At 37.5% G+C, this 17,287-nt stretch overlaps 1 protein-coding gene across 6 annotated transcripts in view; it reads right to left on the bottom strand.

Moving 5' to 3' along the window:
- Positions 1-17,287, bottom strand: part of CHODL (chondrolectin) — a 523,451-nt gene that overhangs the window by 390,932 nt on the left and 115,232 nt on the right. For 5 of the 6 annotated variants that reach the window (XM_049709919.1, XM_049709914.1, XM_049709920.1 and 2 more), the window contains one exon: positions 15,575-15,613. The gene's annotated coding sequence lies outside the window, so the exon portion shown is untranslated. Of the gene's footprint in view, positions 1-2,099; positions 2,157-9,135; positions 9,209-15,574; positions 15,614-17,287 lie in introns of all 6 variants that reach the window. The other variant, XM_049709916.1, reaches the window with a different exon arrangement.

The following is a 17,287-nucleotide window of genomic DNA, read 5'->3' as shown; positions in this document are numbered from 1 at the left end:
ATTGAGGACTTAAAATGTGGCTGGTCCAAATTAAGAGGTGCTGACAGTGTACGCTATACAACAGATTTTGAAAACTTAGAATAAAAAAAGAATGTAAACTATCTTATTAAGAATTGTATGTTGATTAGTTGAAATCATAGTATTTTACACACACTGAGTTAAATAAAATGTATTATTAACATTAATTTCACGTTTGTTTTTACTTTTTATAATGTAGCCACATTACCAAAATTTTTTAATCACATTAGTAATTCAGCCTGGCTGAATTAGAAAAATGCATAGAGGAATGAAACCTATCAAAGTAATAAGCACTCCCACTGTTTCCTTAGTTTCTTGTTGGTCACGGTTCTTAGCATTAAGAATCTTTCAGTCCAAGTGAAATCTTTCGCCCATTTCCCAGTGTCCGGAACATAATAAGTATTCAGTGTTTTCTTCTGCACAAATAAATTAGAGATTTCATTACAAGAAGAAATAGGAGGTAAATTTTATAAAATAGGTTGGTGTTGGACTACACAGGATGTCAATGTAATTTATTTCAGAGGCAATATAACATCCTTAAAGGTTTTGGTACTATTTACTAGAAAGATTCATGTGGAATCAGTACGTAGGATGCAAAAGTCAGAGTGAGACTAAAGCCTAGCTGGAAGGCTATTGCAAAATGCTGGGGAGGTCACTAGAAGGGAGTGGCCATGGCAATGGAAGAGAATCAGATCATAAGATAAAATTAAGAAAATGCTAGAACCTGATTGGTTCTTGGTGGAGAAAGAAGAGAGGAAGGAATGTTTTCATGTCTTCATTGCAGTATGAAATCCATTAAAAATCCATGCTCTATAATTATTACTGTAAAAAAAAAAAGTTGCCCCAAGAACTTTCCCTCACTCTATTCATTCTAAGGCATTTTCTAACTCAGGAAAAGAAAAATTACTGCAGAACAGCAGAAAAGGATTTCAGATTCTTTACTGTTAGCTTCAAAAGCAGTGTTCCAGGACAACAAAGACATTGCAAAAGTACTTGCAGAAAGAGACTACATCATTCCTCCCCACTGAACCTTCCACGCCCAGAAGATAAGAGCCTTCTGATTAGGATGAAAAGAAGTCATGAAGGAGAAGCAAAGGGGTTAAACGCACACATGAGGAGGACTGGAACAGGATCTTCTCTCACAAGTGTGTAGCTTAGGGAGACAGAAGGTTGGAGAAAAGTGTGGTGTTCTATATCTACCACTTCAATTTGGTACCCCAGGACACAAATGATGGTGTGGGTCTCTCTACACCATAATAACATCGAGCCAACAATTACACACGGCTGGGTATGACACAAGGGAATAATGAGGCTCTGATTCTACCTTAAACTCGCCACCGAGAAGTGGACAAATAAACTTTCCCCACTTCCCCAAGAAGGGCTCAGATGTTTGTTGAAGGAGACAGCTGAGGGCCAAAGGGGCTTAAATTTGTAACCCAAATGCCAGTGTGAATCATGGAACTGAGGTTTTTACAAGTGCAGAGATTTCAGAAGGTGACCTTAGGAAGAGTGACAAATACTATGACCACCAAAGATCAGATACTCTCTCTCCCTGACTTCCCACCTCAACTTCAATCCTGTCATTATCATAAATATGCCTTGGAACAGGAGTGCCACCCTAAAGAGAAGGAGAGGCAGGTAAAATCCAGAACTGACACAATTTTAAGCTTGACTGAAAAAGTATGACAAAGACTGAGTTCACCTGGAAATGACTAGATACAGTTTTATAGCATCAGGAGAAATCAGGCATATAATAGAAACTAAATGTAAAAATGGGAAAATAAAATGTTACCTGTTTTGCATATATGATTTCAGGGCCCACGAAAATTATACTTACAGCAGGTATAAAGGCATTTACTGCATTCTTAAGAGGATTAAGAACTCTCTTTGGGGAACTATAACAAATTTTGTAAAAAAAAAAAAAAAAAACATAATAAATCATTGACTGAAATGCTGTGACACTAAATTGAAATTAACAAAGTGAACTGCTATTTTCCTCATGCCTGGCCTTCCCTCTGAGGCATGGTCTGATTCTAATTTAGTGCTGAGTTTGAATAACTAAGGTGATAAGGGTCACTAACCAGTATTCTTCAGTACAGGGTATTCCAAAGATTTCCAGGCCATTCTTGGGTCAAACTCTAAAGGACTCCAAAAAAAAAAAAAAAAAAAAAAGCATTAGGTATTGAAGGTAACCTGATAGTTAAGATAAACTCTAGAGAAGTGGTTCTTAATGGAGAAGATGGGGGAGAGGCAGCAGGTAGTTGGCGGGGGAGGGGAGAAGGAGGAAGGGGGTGGCACCCCATGGGACAGTTAGCGATGTCTAGAGATAGTTTTGGTTGTCATAACTTAGGGTGGTGCGACGAGCATCTAGTAGGCAGAGGCCAGAGATGCTACTAAACATCCTACAAAGCATAGACAGTCCCCACAACAATCAATAGTCAAAATGTCAATAATGTCAAGGTTGAGAGACCTGCTCTAGAGGTGAGTGAGAAGCCTAACCACGCTGAGGATCCTGGCAGCTTCATAAAGTTGACCTATCACTTTGAATTGTTAATATAACAAAGTTATTGTTCACCGGATCTTTTGTTCTGGGAAGAGCTTGGACAGAACTTCTAGAATTTTTACAAAAAATACTTTTTCTTTTAAAGGGCTCTTGATGATGATAATGATAAAATTCAGGTGAACTTAGTTCTAGTCATAGTTTAGAGCAAGAAAGACCCAGATAACAATCTACTCATCTCTCTATTTTGGATTCTATATTCTGGGCACTTAAATATAGTTATCAGGGGAAGGACAGAATAGAGGGAAAGGAAGAAGCCTGTAAGAGAAAGAAGCTCAATATTATCATTTCTATTATACTGGGGAATGAATAACTAGGTCATTTAGTAATATTAGCTTTGAAAAATATAAACTTCAAATTTTAAAATGGTCATTAGATTAAGAAATATTTTAAATTCTAAATAAAAATAGTCTTTAAATTCTTTCCTTTCCTCCTTTGATTGTAGAATTCAATTTATCAATAAATAAATACATTGCCTCCCTCTTAATTTCAGCAATCTGTTCTTGAATAGTTCAGTAAAAAATACTTACTGTGAACCTAATTACCATGATTTTAATGGGAAAAATTATAATGTATATGTCAACCACAAACCCACAGCCAATTTCCTAAAATGCAGTAAAACACCCCTAAATAATTAACGAACTATCATGTTAGAACATAAAATGTTTAAACATTACTTCCCAACAAATCAATATAGCTAATAACTTAGCAATATACTGAACATCTCCTCTCTGAAGACTCAAGAGCTTTTCAAATATCAACATGTGGGTCTGATGTTGCGGCTGAAATAACTCAAAAACACTCCTATACATTGTTTCATTGGACATATTTTGTTGATTTTTCATTTCACTGACAATTAACAGTGCTATGTACTTTTTCATGTGCTTACAGGGTATTTGTATATCTTCCTTTGTTAAATTCTGTTCAAGTATTTTAGCTATTTCTTTTATTTAATTGTATGTATTTTTACAAGTCCTTTGTCAAATATATTACTTTGAATATTTTTGTCCAGTTTATAGTTGGCTTTTCATTTCTTAAGTATCTTTCAAAGAGCAGAAGCTTTTCATTTTAATGAATACAATTATTTAATTTTTACTTTTATGGTTAGTGGTTTCTATAAGAAATTTTTACCAACTTCTAGGTCACAAAGATATTCTCATGTTTCTTTCTTCCAGAAGCTTTATACATACTAGAATGTCTGAAAATAAAGGTTGACAACACCTAATATAGGCAAGGATGTGGAGCAACCAGATCTTTCATAAATTGCTGCTGAGACTGCAAAATGGAACACGTACTTTGGAAAATTGCTTGGCAGATTCTTAAGCTGTGAAACTGTTAAACGTATACCTACTCTATGACCCAGCAATTCTAGGTATTTATTCAAGAGAAGTGAAAACAAGTCCATCAAAAGTTTATACAAAAATACTTACAGCGACCATATTCATAACAGCTTAGAAATGGAAGCCACACAATTGTCCAAAAAGAGGTAGCAGAAAAACATACTGCAGTACTGTATATTCATATAATGATAAATGAACTACTGCTACAAACAATAATATAGATGAATCTCAAAAATATGATGAGCAAAAGAAGCCAGACACAAAAGAGTTCATACTTTATGGTTCCACTTATAAGAATTTCAAAACAGGTAAAATAATTGACATTGATAGAAATTAGAATAGTGATTGCCTTGGGGTAGAGGGAAAGATAGGGGATTGAACAGGAAGGGATACAAGGGAACTTTCTAAGGTGTTGAAAATGTCTTATATTTTGACAATGGTGTGGATTGCCTGGGTGTATTGATTTATTATTGGCTTGTATACTTGAAATTTGTGCATTTCACCACATGTAAATTATACCTAAAAAATATAGAGCATATTATATTTTAGAAGCACAAGTATAAATTTTTCCTACAGCTGAGATATGTACACTTGATGACATATTAAAAGTCACAGGCATTCTACTAGAAAAATGTTAAACTAGGAGAAATCCTGTTGGGGTATGCCTGTATTTCCTACATGCCTGGGAAGATCTGTCTTTGTCTATGCCCTTTTAGATGTATTAAGTAGAGAGTCAGATTATGTGCTGAAGGTTGTTTCACTCTGGATTACAACATTGTAACTCAGTGGGAATTCCCAACAGTGGGGCTGTGTTCTCCACTATGTTTGATCTGTACTACTGGGCAAGTACCAAGAGTTAATTCAATCTCTACCGAAAGTTGTAAATACAAAACATGGAATAACAGGGTTTTATTTATAAAATAACAAGGTTGGAAAATATTTTTGTTAGCTATAAAATTACATGTAACCCACTCGAACCAGGGTGAGTGTACACTTGATCAGTGACCGAGATCTGCTAAGACTCCAACTCAGTCTTAATAGTACAAAAGAGACTACATAACTGCAGGTAAAGCATTAACAAAACCTCTTGTCCTTTATGAACAAACTTGACCCTGGTTAACTTTACAGTACTGTTTCCCTGGAAACCTGAAAAAGGTAGAATGGCAGTGGTGCTACTAGGCAATATTTCTCACGATAAAAAAATTACAAATTGCATCTGGCAGGAGAGAAACTATACATGAACTATAAAAACCTGGTGGGAAACCACAGTATGGGGCTCCCTGCATATGATGACTCTAATAACGAGGCAGGCTCTAGAATTTATGATTGGGAAATTCACTGCTGTTAGACTCATTGTCATCTCTGTCCTACGGATAAGTCACTCTTCAATGCCACAACATAAAGTGGAGATAGCATCTGCTCCTGTACAACAGTAGGAATGTCATGAACATAAAATAATATATGAAATACTTTGACCTCCTCAGAAGAAAATCAAAACATGTTTTGGGGCTTCCCTGGTGGCGCAGTGGTTGAGAGTCTGCCGGCTGATGCAGGGGACACGGGTTCGTGCCCTGGTCCGGGAAGATCCCACATGCTGCGGAGCGGCTGGGCCCATGAGCCATGGCCGCTGAGCCTACGCGTCCGGAGCCTGCGCTCCACAACGAGAGAGGTCACGGCGGTGAGAGGTCCGCGTACCGCAAAAAAAAAAAAAAACAAAAACATGTTTTGGTACAGGCACAGCTGCTAGCCTTACGTCCCTGGACATTTTTGACAATATTCTATTTTTTGTTTTCCTCTCAGATATATACATAAGCAGTTCCTCTTTTTAAAATACTAAGTTTATGTGTATCAAAGATGAAAATTATAATCTCTCCCCTACATCTGGTTAACTGAAACTAGCCATTAAATATCACAAACAAGAAGCAAACAAAGGGAAGAGTCAAATACCATTAGAGAAGTTAGTGACCAGAGAGTAGACAGAAACAAAAAATGGAAATCCCCAAACCATTCTAAAGCAGAGAGAAAAAAATTAAGGATATTTAGACTTAAAGGCACTTGATACAAACTTTAAATAGATAAACTAAGAGTAGCTCCTGAATAGTCTCCCATGAGCATATAAATTAATCTATCTGTTGAGTCTATCAGAAATCAGTATAATACTCTAAGTCACTACCTTTTTTTGAGTTTTGCTATATAAACCTTTTTCCTACAGAAACTTTTAATGTTCCCAACCTAAAAAGTAAGCCAATGAACCTAATATTATGATGCACTGTAGAGACACTGAGACTCATCCTGAGAATACATGAATTTGTCATTTGAACTTTAATTATGAAAAAGAGCTGGATATAGTCATCTTCTCTTACTGAGTTCCAGATAGAAAGCCCACATCCTCATTTGTCAGCTAACATTACCATTTGCACATATTGAATGACTTTGCAAAAAAAAAGGTTCAACATATCAATGACTAGATAGCTACTTTGGGCGGATAAAGGCTTTTTTTGTTTTGTTTTATTTTTGAGGACATAAAACCACTACAGTTTTCCAGATGATTAAACTGAAATATTTAACAATCTGCAATTCTAATTTATTTTCTAGGCATACATGCAAATTTTACCAATAGCCTGTAGCAAAATACTTAAGCTGCCACAAATTGATCGACACATTCTAGCCAGAGTCAGTTCCATTCTCCTGGGTGTTTAAGAAGTACCTAGGGGTAGAGATGGAGGAGAAAAAGGAAAACTAACCCACCCGACTCCTTAACCCTATAATCTTCTCCACCAATGAGTTTATGTCTGAGTGGATAAGAAATAAACAATATGGCCAAAATTGTCTACACTGGTGTCACTCCTTCTATGGCAATAGAAAAGAGCCTCTCTCAAATGGTGCCTTATAGTAGAATCCATGTGGGCCCATTGCAGAGATGACAGGATAGACTACCTCTAGGAGGTACCAACTAGGAGTGCCTAAAAGACTAACCAGTTCCACTAGTTATACTGAATTGGAATGCTAATAAGCACTTGCTCTGTGATAACAGTGTGTTAGATAGATGACTCTGTGATTATTCATTTGTACCCTTATTGTCAATTCCTCAAGGATATGCATGAACAGAACAGTGGTCATTTAGTCTCAGCAGCTACTGAAGATACTGCTACTCTATCAATTAGGATGTTTTCAGCTATAATCAACAAGTAACAGAAAAGCAGACCAAAAATGGATTAAATGAAGTAGACATTATTATCTTATTTTTAAAAAGGTGAATCCAAGGTTGCTGCAGTGATTCAATTATGTCACATGGGTCCAGGTCCTTTCTATCTTTCCACTCTTCTAACCTCAGTATGTTAGCAATGTCTGCCTTCATGGTCACAAGATGGCAGGTAAAGCTTCAACATCACATCAACACAAGAGTAAAGAATCGCCAAAGCAAAAAGAAGGGGGTGAGCAGAATTTTTTTTTTTATTTCCAGAGGTTTCTCCATTCTACCACATTTTTGCTTACCTCTCACTTGCCAAGACTGAAACTTGTCCATTGTTAGTCTAGATGAAGAAGAATATAATTTCCATAACTGGCATAGAAGAGTTCTCTAGGGCTAGAGAACAGAGAACAAAGATGGATCCTCCCTGCCCTACTCTACCAATGAAGACAATGAGGATTGTTTGCATGGAAGAGGAGGAAATAGCTATAACCAGCAGTATTTGCATAGCTCATTAACAAAATAGTATATAGCAGATCCTGAAAAGTCAGCACACTCTCAAATCATTCATTCATTCATTTATTCATTCAACAAATATTTGGCAGGAACTATTCTCTGTCCCTGAGATATATGAGAGAAGAAAATATAACTTCCAAACCTCATGGAATTTACATGCTAGAGGAAGAAGACAGACAATAAACAATAAGTATGATAAATAAGATAAATGTATCTCATATATACATATTTCATATATACATGAAAGTAATGATTTCTTTTTAAAGACTGGGGTAAGGTGGGACTGAGAGGAAACTTTAAGTAGGGTGATTGGAGAAGGCCTCCTAAGGGAGTGATAATGATTAAACAGCAAAAGGTCAGACTGTTACCTTCCCAGTCCACCCTAATTTTTCAGATGGCCTCAAGATAACTGCAACTAAAATAAAAGAACATGTCAGAGGAAGAAGAAGAAAGCAAAAACTGAAGTACTGTATAGAATATATCCAGAAAAAATTTTGGTTGTGCTTACAGACATATTGGAAGCAAATAAACTACAAACTTACTAAGATTGAGGAAATTGTGTTGGTAAAGAATCTATGAGCCTGAGAACCAAAGATCCATCTGACTCTGAGCCTTAAAACAACCTACAGGCTTACAAAAAGCTGCAAAATACACACAGCCCCTAAGGGGAACATATTCCCACAACACATTTCAGATGTGGCCAAGAAGAATAATAGATGAGGAAGGTTCTTCCAGAAGGTAGCACAAGGGGCCACAGAGAGCAATGGATAAGAATTCCCTCCCAGAGAGTAAAAACAGGATGCAATCAAGGCACTTCTGCCACTGCCAGAGCAGAGGTCTTTTTCTTTTTTTTTTTTTTTTGCGGTACGCGGGCCTCTCACTGCTGTGGCCTCTCCCATTGCGGAGCACAGGCTCCGGACGCACAGGCTCAGCGGCCATGGCTCACAGGCCCAGCCGCTCCGCGGCATGTGGGATCTTCCCAGACCAGGCACGAACCTGTGTCCCCTGCATCGGCAGGTGGACTCTCAACCACTGCGCCTCCAGGGGTCTTTGAGACCCCTGCCCAGCTGGTCTCCATCAGTGCTATGGACCAATGACTGCTGTGTCTCTCATTGTTTTCTTACCTGAATAGGGGTTTTAATTTTTTGGGCCACCCTGAATCTACCTGAGTTACATCTGGACCTGAGTGAAAAGACTAAACATCACTCAGAAATCCTTGGATTTGAGCTGGATACAGTAAGTAGATGGAACTTTGAGCTGTCTCCCTTGGGAAAGGGGTGAGTGTGCTCTATGTGTCTTGCATGGAGAAAGGATGAATGTGAGAAGGACATACACAACACTTGGCAGCCAGAATTGCAGGTTATGTGAGAGACAGCTAGCTTCCCATCAATATTCATCCACTCCTTATTCCTGGCACATAATTAGGTCACATTTCCCAGTCTCCCTTGCAGACTGATGTAACCATGTGACTAAAATCTCAGCTATGATATGTGAGTAGCTGTGATACGCACCTGTCTCTTCAGGACTCCAGCCTTTAAGAGAGGTGTGCCTCATCCACACTGTTCCCCTCTCTACTGGCTGAACCTGAGGTGGTGAACAAGCGTTGACATGATGACAAGGTGCCAGAGGATAAAAGAGTCACAAGATGGGAGAATCTGGGTCCCTGAATCACCATGCAGAAGAGAGTTGCTACCAACCTGGAACACCCTCGATTACTCCATGAGGGAGAAATAACCTTCTTGTTCATTGTCACTGATTTTCTAAGTCTATTTTTACTACAACTTAGTCTACTCTAACACAGAAATTTAACTCCCCAGCTAATGTAGAAATTATCTTCTATATATTTTAAGATGGCAAAAAAGAACATAATGTTGATACATTTTTGAAAACTTTTGTCTTAGTTTGGGCTGCTATTACCCATACCATAGAACACCATAGACTAGGTGGCTTATAAACAACACAAATTTATTTCTCACAGTTCTGGAGGCTGGAACTCTAAAATTCAGGTGCTGGCAGATTCAGTGTCTAGCGAGATCCTACTTCCTGGTTCATAAACAACCACCTTTTCACTGAGTCCCATGTGGCAGAAGGGAAAGGGAGCCCTCTAAGGTCTCTTTTAGAAGGGCACTAATCCTATTCATGAGGGCTCCACCCTCATGACCAAGTCACCTCCCAAAGGCCTCACCTCCAAATACCATCACACTGGTGGTTAGGATTTCAACATATGAATTTGGGGAGAATGTTCAATCTATTGCAGCTTTCTTTCAAAATAGCTAAAATTTTTAAAGTATTAAAAACTATCATTTTCCAGTTATTCTGGAAAAAAAAAACTGTGGTGGAACCCCTCATTTCCTACAGATTATAGATAAGTGAATCATTACTATACTTAACATGTAAAATTTATCAGAATGATGAAAAAAAAGCAGAATACAAAAATATATGCCAATGTGGTACTTAGACATCTTTATAGTGCTACAGCAATTAAAATGTAAATATATTTCAATGCCATTAAAAACTCCATTCCAAAAGCAATTACTTAATGCCTGTCCCTTGCATCGTTGGTAAATTTCTCAAGAGTAGGCACTCTCTTGCTCTCTACTATATAACTAATACCTGGAAAAGTATCTCAAATATAAAGAGCATTTAATAAGAAATTGTTAAATGAACAAATAAATAAATGAATGAAAAAAAGTATTTTAAAAATTGAATTAGTTTTCACTTTTGTGAAAAAGTACACGTTTAGTAGAAATTCCAAAAACAAAAAAGTTGTATTCTTTTTCACTTACCATTAATGCTATCATCTCCCATCCACAAACCTCACTGAATTAAAGAAAATCCTGAAAATTTTAAAATTCTGAAATTTAAAATTCTCTACCTAACTCAATTGGTACACTAATAGTTATCTCAGAAATATGTCGGGATTTCAATGTCTAGCTTGAGTATTCCATACCCAGACATCTTATATTTATACAATGAAATATAAAAATAAACCTCTGGTAAAATATTGTGAAACAGACTGTTTTCTAACTTCAGACATCAATCCCAAACTTCCCTTTTATCACCTTGAATTTAACAGCGGGAATGGTGCACATTACTAAAGACTGGATTTGAACCACAGTGGGAAAAAAAAAAAAATCAATTGCTTAGTAGTTAACTCCCAATCTCCTCCCAGCAATGCCAACAGTGAATTCATCTACAGACTGGAAATAGGTTTGGTTTGTTCTGCTTGCACAACAGGACAATGGATCAACAGACAGCTTACCCATAAAGTCAGCATTACTGAAACTATAAGTGGTAAATCCCTTTAATGCAAATATTTGTAGCCCAAACTTTCGAAGGGATGCTGGTCTAAGCTTAAGAGGACCCATAATTTTAAGAGAGACATTTTCTTCAGAGTTAAGAATTCCAATAGAGCAGTACTAAACTTTGTCTATAATCCTATAAAAATTAGACTTTTAGAAAATGGATCAACAACACTGAAATAAGCCTACCACACTGCTCAATTTGAGTGTAAAGCAAAAAGAATTCTAAAACAGTCAATTTTTGCTTTCTTGCTTGCTAAAAATGAGAAATAGGATAGGTATTTTACCTCAAATAGGTTATTTAAGCCAGCATTGAATCAAAGATTGAAAATTTAGTCTTCAGAGTTTATTAACCAATTTTAATTTTTAATACATGATTCATTCACTTAACACATTCATTCAAGAAATATCTATTGAGTACTGTGCCAGAGATTGCTTGTTGCCTATTCTAATATACACTGTTCCTATTTAGAAGCCCTGATTTTTAGCTGGGCACATGGATGCTGGAATAAAGGTCTGATCCCAAGTCTCCCTTTCATCCAGGCTCTTACCACTGGAAGGGTGGGAGGTAACCAGAAATGTTTTGTAGCAGCTTCTCAGAAATATCCTTAAAAAGCAGCTGGTATATATTCTTTGCCCTGTCTTCTCATCTTCCTCCACCCTGCTGTTTAACATTTGTCTCTAATGAAAGGGGCTATCTCTTGCACAAAAAGATGAGCCCATGTCCTAGGGATGACAGAGTAGAAAACTAGGAGCAGCATGCGTTCCTGAGGACTTTGTGGGTCAGAGCCACCACACCTACCCTAGACTGCACATCCCCAGACTTTAATGTAAGAGAAAAAATAAAGCCCTATCTTTTAAAGTTACTTGTATTCAGGGTTTTTATATTACTGCAGTGAAACCTAATCCTAACTGATACAAGCACAATCTGTAAGGTAAGTGTTGAAATACAAGATGACTAAAGCAGGGTTCCTTGCAAACAACCGGCTTAAATTCTAGCGATGAATATTGAAGTATAAAGAACACCAGAGTGAATTAACAATAGTTTTTGCCTGTTTGTTATATTTTCAAACCAACTCCCTTCTTCTGGTAACAACAACCACTTTTCTTTGGAGGAGTTCTTCTCCCATATTATGAGATCAAATTTTAATCCCTGCAGCCCCATTCCTGAGCCAACCTGTTTTCTGGGGAGGGGTGAGGTGGGAGATGCGGGAATATAATCCAAGCGGGGCCAATTGAAGTACTGGTTTGGCCAAAAAGTTCATTCGGCTTTTCCGTAACATCTTAATGCAAAAGCCAAATGAACTTTTTGGCCAACCCAATACTAGCCACTATAATTGATTCAGAAATGAGCATATGAATTAAACTTGGCCATTTAGAATCCTGCTGTATTAACAACCATCGCTACAATATGTTGCATAACAAAACAACCCACAACTCAGTGCTTATAACAACAAGTATCTATCACAGGTTTGTAGGTCAGGTAGGCCTCCCTAGCTTTAGGCTGCTGATTGGACGCAGGTCTGCTCCACATCTTTCATCCTCCTTGCACTGGCAACTATCTGGGCGAAATTCTCTTAGTGATATATGACAGAGGCACAAGAAGCCAAGTTAAATCACACAAGCACATTTAAGGTCTCTGCTCACGTCATGTTCATTAATATTCCATCAGGGTGGGGAAATATATTCTGCCCACTATAGTGAGCTATGAGGTCACATGGCAGAGGGAGGGTACGAAGAAGTGGAAATAATAATGCAATTGATTATGCACATATCTTGAGTTTCTGGGTCCTTTAGGGTCATGGTACTAGAAGGCTCTAAGCCTGGGGCTGCATGCATCAATCTTCCAGGCTAAATGGATGAAGCACATCTCCAACAGCAGAGAATGAATTAACACATAAAGAGAAGCAAAGACAGCAAAGGTAAGAGATGGATGAATAGATACACTAAGTATACTGAATCCTTTACTTTAAAATAGGAACATGCCAGAAAAAATACCAAGAATAGCAGTGGTATGAACAAGAGTTGTGGGGGTTCAGAAAAGCGAGAAGATTAGAGAAATTTTTATAGCAGACATTCATTGGAATGATGAGCGAGGGTCATTTGCACCAGAGCAGACATAAAAATGATATTCAGAAAAGAAAATTATGTAAACTCTCTAGCAGTCATTGTTGGTTTATATACCTAACTTCTTTTCCTTGCCTCTGTTATAGAGGTTGAAAAAACTAAATACTCACTTCCCTAGAATCCATTGTTGTCATATAATTTCTAGTGATTAGATATAAGCAGAAATCTGCTGGGGTCTCTCAGGAAAGCTTTTCCTTCCTCACAAAAATGAAAGAGCCAGCTTTCCCTCCCACTTCTCCCTACATCTTCCATTTCCATCCTCTTGCCTGGAAGACAATATGTTGCTTAACTGTAGGGCAGCCATTCTGCTCTTGAAAGGGAAAGCCAGAATAGATGCAGAGAAGGTAGTCCCGATATAATGAGTAAGTGAACCACTGCCGGGAGATGGCTCCTCAGATCTTGTTCGGTGAAACAAATAAAACCTTACCTGATTCAGACACTGTTAATCAGGTTTCCTGTTACTTTCATCTGAAAGGATTCCTAACTGATTTAAGCCTGAAGTCAAGGTAATGTCGGTTTTAGGTCAAGAACAAATTATATAACTAATCTTTGTATATATCCCCTTACAGTTTGTAACACATTTTTGCACACTTTACTCAGTTACTAAATTAGAAAGGATTGTAGTTAATTAAAAATAAAATCCTTGACTATCCAAGTAAATGTTAGGTTTTATCAAATGAGACAGTAAACTGGAAAGCCCATTGTAACTGTCTAAATGCTGAATAGATTCATGTATTACTGTTAGGAGAAAGGCAAGATGCCATGACAAGTTTTTGAGAAGGGGAGTTCACCTGTGTTTATTTCATAATGGACTGTGAAAGACAGACTGAAAAAAAACTAGATCGGAAGCAAACAGACCTGGGAAGAAGCTCTTATTTGATGAATGAAGGATCCACTGACAAAATAACAAGGGATTCTAGCCAGGATGGAGTAAGGAGTACCAGAATAGCTCTTCAAAGTTAGAAAACAGGGCAAAATTTATGAAATATCTATTTTCAGACACTGAAACACACGCAGAGCAAACATGTCATCCCAGAAAGAAAGGAAACAAATGAGGTGAGCCCTACAATTGCCCTGGTTTTATGCCTGGAGGTACTTTCAAACCATGGTCCACATGAGGAGATCCAAGCAAAGCTGGGAGGAGGAGACAAAGATTGAGTCTGGGGAGTACAAGATGTCTGGAATTTGTAATCAGGAATGCAAGAAAGGAAGAGCTATACACAGAAAGAGTCTCAGAACACGCTTTAAGTCTTCACCTGAATACTAAGCTGTGCATGTACAGGGTGAAGCTCCAAGAGGCTGGGCAAAAATTAATTACCAGGGAAAAAAGAATTACTTGGGAACTACAATATGAACAACTACTGGAACTCATAGGGAAAGTAATTATTTGAGTTTTCTCCAAGTAGAGTATAGAAACTTTATTAAAGACCTGTGACATACAATAGACAGCCTAAGCCACTCCTTAAGAGAGAACTAGAAATTCTTATAGCAAAAGGATAGTCTAGAGTCTCACAAAAGTTTAATAGGCTACTAGAGTAACAGCCTCCCAAATAAAGCCCAACACTCTTTAAAAATCTAGACACTCAATGTATTAGTTTTTTAATGCTGCCATAACAAATTAACACAAATTTAATGGCTTAAGACAATACCATTTACTATCTTACAGTTCTGTAGGTAAGAAGTCCAGGTACAATGGATTTCTAATCCTCCATTTAGAATTTCACAAAGCTAAAATCAAGATGTAGACCAGGTTCTGGATTGAACTTCCAAATCCATTCAGTTTTTTGGTTGAATTTAGTTCTCCAAGTTTTAGGACTGAAGTCCCCATTTCCTTGCTGGCTGTCAGCTGGGATCCAGTCTTTGCTCCTAGAGCAATGCTAACTCAAAGTTTCTAATCACTTTGACTTCCTCTTCTGCTGCATCGCTTGACTTTAGTTGGAGAAAGTTCTTTGCTTTTAAGGGTTCATGTGATTAAACTGGGATCACTCCCCAGTAATCCAGGATAATCTCCCTCTTAAAGTCCACAACCTTAATTATATCTGCAAAATCTCTTTTGCTATGTTACATACATATTCACAGGATGCAGGGATTAGGGTGTGAACATCTTTGGGGAGCTATTCTGCCTACTACACTCAACAATATCACTTTTACATTGTTCAGCAACTAATCAATGCATATCATATAAAAAGCAAGAAAATATGACGTACCCAGCAGCGGAAAAAATAGTCCGTTAATAGAAACAGGCAGCACATTAGTATAAAGACATAGAGGGGTTAAAAATAAAAAGAGGAGAAAAGAAACACATGGAAACACTAATCATAAGAGAGCAGGAGTGGCTATATTGATATCGGATAAAGTAGATTTCAGGAGAAGAAATGCCACCAGAGATAAAAATATCACCAATGATAAAAGGGTCAAATCATCAAGAAAATAAAACAGTCCTAACTATGTAAAATGGCATAACCACATGGGAAAGCAGTTTGGCAATTTATTTTAAAATTAAAAGTAAGTGTACACTTACCATACATACGACTCGGCAATTCCACTCCTAGTTATTTCCCTAAGAGAAAGAAAACAGAAACACACAGAGACTTTTACATTAATACTCATAGCAGCTTTATAATAGTCTCCAAACTAGAAACAATTCAAGTATTCATCAATATGTGAATGGATAAACAAATTGTGGAATATTATTCAGCAATAAAAGGAACTACTATTACAAAACATCATTGTGAATCTCAAAAACATGCTGAATGAGAGCAATCACAAAATAATACATACCATTTATTCCCATGTACATAAAGTCCTAGAGCAGGTAAAACTTGTCTTTAGTGATATAAATTAGATCAGATGTTGGTGGGAGGCTTGACTGAGAAGGGGCATAGGGAATTCTGGGGTCGTGGAAATGTTCTGTATCTTAATTGGGGTGGTGGACTCAGCAACTGTACTTTTAAAACGGGAAAAAATTTTTTCTGTAAGTTAAACCCCAATGTGTAGGCTTTTAAAAATAATTTAAAATAAAAAACAAGGTGAAAGGTTTAAGGAGAGTTAAAAAGGCAAAATGCCACAGAAAGAGAGATAACCCTGAGAAATGAAAAGAACTTGTTCGATACAAGAAAATCGTTAAGCCGCAGCACACAGACAGGATCTTCGTTGTGGCATGCATGTGGGATCTAGTTCCCTGACCAGAGATCAAACGCAGGCCCCTGCTTTAGGAGCAGAGTCTTACCCACTGGACCACCAGGGAAGTCCCTTGTTAGTGATTTTAGAAAGCACTTTCATTGAAAAGATGGGTAGAATCCAAGATGTAAGACATTTTAGTCATATTTACTTAGAATGTGAAATTCAAGTAGAAAACGCATAGATTTTTCTATTTCAATTAGTGCTTCTCAAACTTTCATCTGCATAGGAATCACCTGGGGGGTCTTGTTAAAATACAGGTTCTGATTCAGGAAGTCTTGGGTGAGACTCGATAGTCTACGTTTCTAACAAGATACCAGGCAGGTGAGGCCAATGTTGCTGGTTCATCTCCTACACTTCAAGTAGCAAAAACACAGACCACTTTTCTGGGGCACTGATGGTTTATATCAAGTGTCAGTTTGGTCTAGAAGTTCCCAAGATCTATGGAATGCATTCCTACCACCGGTTACATGTAGACTGACAACCTAGTCCCCTTTCTCTTTGTTAGTGTAACCAGGACAGCTGTTTATGATGCTCTGGAAAATAGCAGCGATTTTACGTCAGCAGCCTTGGGTTCAAGTCCCAGCTCTGTTTCTAACCAATAGATAATCTGGGTTAGTCATTTTTAGGATGCAAAAGAAGAAAACTCTTTTCGTTTCTCTTCTCTGGCTGTTTTGAGGATTACAATAGAAAATGTAAGTGAAAGTGTTACATGAATTATAACCTTAAAAAAATGGTTTAAAATGTCAAGCAAAGTGGGCAAAAAGAGATCAGCTTTTTAAAGAGGCAAGACCTAAAGTAAGAGGTGGGGCTCCGGGATTATCCTCGTGGGCGTGTAAGGAATGCGCCATATTACAGGGGAGGGGCGCCCCATTTCTAAGACAATCTGTAAAAAATAAGCTTCTGTATTTAAGATTATCCCTAAATTATGAAACTTGAAAACGAACTTTTCCCTCATTAAATACTTCAACTGGCACCTAACTCAAAGATCAAATGATACTATTTTGCTTCAGTCTACCGATTTCACACGAAGTTCCACCCACGCATCTCTGGC

Source organism: Orcinus orca, chromosome 5, assembly GCF_937001465.1.
Source record: "Orcinus orca chromosome 5, mOrcOrc1.1, whole genome shotgun sequence".
Lineage (NCBI taxonomy): Eukaryota > Metazoa > Chordata > Mammalia > Artiodactyla > Delphinidae > Orcinus > Orcinus orca.
Note: the sequence above shows the minus strand (reverse complement) of the source record. Positions and strands in the feature narration are given on the sequence as shown.